The 3295-nt window shown below is 43.5% G+C and overlaps 1 long non-coding RNA gene across 1 annotated transcript in view; it reads right to left on the bottom strand.

Moving 5' to 3' along the window:
* Nucleotides 1-907: 907 nt before the first annotated feature.
* Nucleotides 908-3295, bottom strand: part of LOC107182059 — a 3683-nt gene continuing 1295 nt past the window's right edge. Inside the window, exons 2-3 of the long non-coding RNA XR_001512779.1 lie at nucleotides 3091-3193; nucleotides 908-1056 (exon numbers count right to left, since the gene is read on the bottom strand). This is a non-coding gene — a long non-coding RNA (uncharacterized LOC107182059). The remainder of the gene's footprint in view (nucleotides 1057-3090; nucleotides 3194-3295) is intronic.

The raw sequence follows: 3295 nt of genomic DNA, 5'->3' as shown, positions 1-3295 counted from the left end.
AGCGCGCCCCCTGGCGGCGTCCGAGGGCTGAGGGTGCTGGCGGTTGGGAGCCCTTCCCTGCCCGCCCCTTCCCCCCGCCACATCCTCTATGTGTGATCCCTGGTTAGAACAGTGTATACTGAATTTAGACAGGCTTTGGGAGCTGAAAATAAAACCTAATACATATTGAGTGCTTTTATGTACTGGTCATTGAGCCAAGCCCTTAAGAAGATATGATTTAATCTTTACAAACGTAAGCTCTGCTATGAGCTTTATGTATTACACTAGTTTTGTAGACAGGAGGAGGCCCAGAGAGTTAAGTGACATGCTCAAGGATGCAGAACTAGTAAATGGTGGAGCCAGGATGCCAAAGTGTTAGGTGCTTAACTAGATTGTACTTTAAAAGTGTTATGTGATACATGAAGTTATAGTAACTTTCATGAAATGGGATAAATTACAAAGGAAGTAAAAATAATAGTATAGGGGAGTGCTCGCTTCGGCAGCACATGTACTAAAATTGGAACGATATAGAGAAGGTTAGCATGGCCCCTGCGCAAGGATGACACGCAAATCTGTGAAGGGTTCCATATTAAAAAAAAAAAAAAAAGCCTTAACCGGTTTGGCTCAGTGGATGCAGCGTTGGCCTGTAGACTGAAGGGTCCCAGGTTCTATTCCGGTCAAGGGCATGCACCTTGGCTGGAGGCACATCCCCAGTAGGGGGTTTGCAGGAGGCAGCTGATCGATGTTTCTAACTCTCTATCCCTCTCCCTTCCTCTCTGTTAAAAATACATTAAAAAATAGTATAGAGGATATTTCCCTCAAACGTGGCATTTAATATAATCAGTACGTAAAATACCTGGGAAGCTCTTTCCTATTTATTACAGGAAGTCCAAATAAACACACAAAAGACTATGAACAGACATACAATGTCATATATATATCCCAGAACTTGGAAATCAGGTTTCCCTTTTAGAGGGAAAAATCGGTGTATGAACCAATCCAGTTGTAGATGCAAGTGACCTGGGCCAATAGTTCCTCCTCTCCTGGGAAGACTTTGTTGCTGGTCAAGATATGCCCCTAAAGTACAAGAAAAGAAACAAAAAGAAGATACCAAACATTATAGCAAGTAAACAAGCTGAAAACTTTAGGATATACTTCTATGCAAAACCAGTGAAGTTGTTCTTCTCACACTTGCAATCGAAAGAGTCTTGATCAATAAAACTCTATAGTATCACACTTTATAAAAAAAAAGAGTCTTGACTGATTCAAATATTTGCTTAACTCAATGATTTGATCTCTCAGGAAGAAGACTCGGATTGAGAGTTCCATTTGAGCAAGCATTAATCAACCCTTTTGAAAACAACATACCAAAACCCAAATAAAGCTGTTTTTTTTTTAATGAATTTATTTTCTCACATATATGCGATGTCATGGGGTAGAACTTCAGGAATGGCCTGATCTAGGTGCTGAAATGTTAAGAGTCAGCCATTTCTTTTTCTCTCAGCTTCATTCTCACATAGGTTCTCCCATTGTCGGGGCAAAGATGGCCAACCACTTAGCAGCCCCTGGAAGAAGCTGGAAGAAGCCTTTCTTCGTTCCAATAGGACTTCCATGTATTATACTCCTTGGCTTAGCAAGGGTCATGTAGCTGCCATGGAAACAATCTCTGCGGTCAGAGAGAAGCAGTACTCTGACTGGCCCAGCCTATGTCACATGCCTACCTTAATTCCCAGGGGTGAAATCAGTTTTACCCTAGCCATATGGACTAACAGTGTTAATAGGGTGAATTATATGAATAGGTTTTCGATTTCCATGGAATAAGCTCTAATAGGAAGTGAACATTTCTTTAGTGCTACATGAAGTTTCTCATGAGATCCTGGGATCTCATAAGATCTAGAATAATCTTGTAATTATCATGTTTTATCTTCATTTTGCAGAGGATACTATGAACTTGCTAAAGGTTGCTTAAGTAGTCTCCATGTTATATGTATTATTCTTTTTATAAATTGTTGATTTCAATTTGCTCACGTTTTATTTAGTATTTTTGCATATGTATGTATATATTAGATTGGTATCCAGTCTCTCTCTCTCTTGCTATCTCTGCCACATTTGATATCAGAATTGCTTGCTTCTGTGGACCCTGAGAAAGAAGATACCTACTAAATAGAGCTCCCACGGGTTGAGCTCAATTTTAAAAAAATGGGGCCTTTTCTACCCAGAGGCCTCTCATGCAAACTGAACTTCAGGGAGAAGCCTGAACTGAACTGCTTGCCTGCATTGTGTTCCTGCCATCTGAGCCAGGCCCTGGGCCCAGCAACGTGGAGCAGGCAGACCCTCTGGCTCAGTGGTTCTCAACTTTCCTAATGCCACGACCCTTTAATACAGTTCCTCATGTTGTGGTGACCCCCAACCATAACATTATTTTCGTTGCTGCTTCATAACTGTAATTTTGCTAGTTATGAATCATAATGTATTTTCATTGTTACAAATTGAACATTAAAGCATAGTGATTAATCACAAAAACAATATGTAATTATATAGGTGTTTTCCGATGGTCTTAGGCGACCCCGTGAAAGGGTCGTTCGACCCCCAAAGGGATCGCGACCCACAGGTTGAGAACCGCTGATAGCTGGAGAGGGGCCTCTCCAAGGGCTGCCTGGCCCTGGCAGGTGTCCCACAGCTGTGCTGTTTCATAATTGAGCTGTGACACTATTGAGCTGTCCCACAGCTGTGCTGGTCTCAGGGCCACTCTGTATCCCAATTGGGCTGTTTGCACTGAATCAAGTCTCCTTTTTCACGGGCACTTCGAGTTGGGCATTGCTCTTCGCTCTGAATGGGCGCCCACAACCGTTGGTCTACACTTCCACTTCCAACGTGAATCCAAACTTCGGTGATTTGCTTTCATTGGCGCCAGGTTCTAATAAGTAAGGACAACCGACTCGAAGCTCAATGCCTTCAACTCCGATGAACTTCTTGCCACATCTGAGCACTGTGAAGCCCCACGTGGCTTAGTCACGTGTTTGAGGCCGGGCGGGATGTTTGCCGTAAGTCAGCTCAGCGTTCACCATGATGGCGGGGGAACATTCACAGTTGGCAACTTAAAACGTTCACCTTACAAGCTGTCCAGGAGTCTGGCAACGCGTGCCTCCCCTTTAATCCTGAAGAACGGGGACTTCCAGTCTTTTTCAGTGGAGCCTCCATCCTTGTAACTAGGCTTAAAAAAAAAAAGCTGTTTCTCTCCTTCTCCAAAGCCGCAGGGGGTAATTGGACCCGCGGCCACGTCGGAGCCTCTCGGGGTTCTAAATCCGGAGTCTCC

Source organism: Myotis davidii, unplaced genomic scaffold (genome assembly GCF_000327345.1).
Source record: "Myotis davidii unplaced genomic scaffold, ASM32734v1 scaffold573, whole genome shotgun sequence".
Lineage (NCBI taxonomy): Eukaryota > Metazoa > Chordata > Mammalia > Chiroptera > Vespertilionidae > Myotis > Myotis davidii.
The sequence above is the reverse complement of the archived record's forward strand: the minus strand, read 5'-3'. Positions and strand labels throughout refer to the sequence as shown.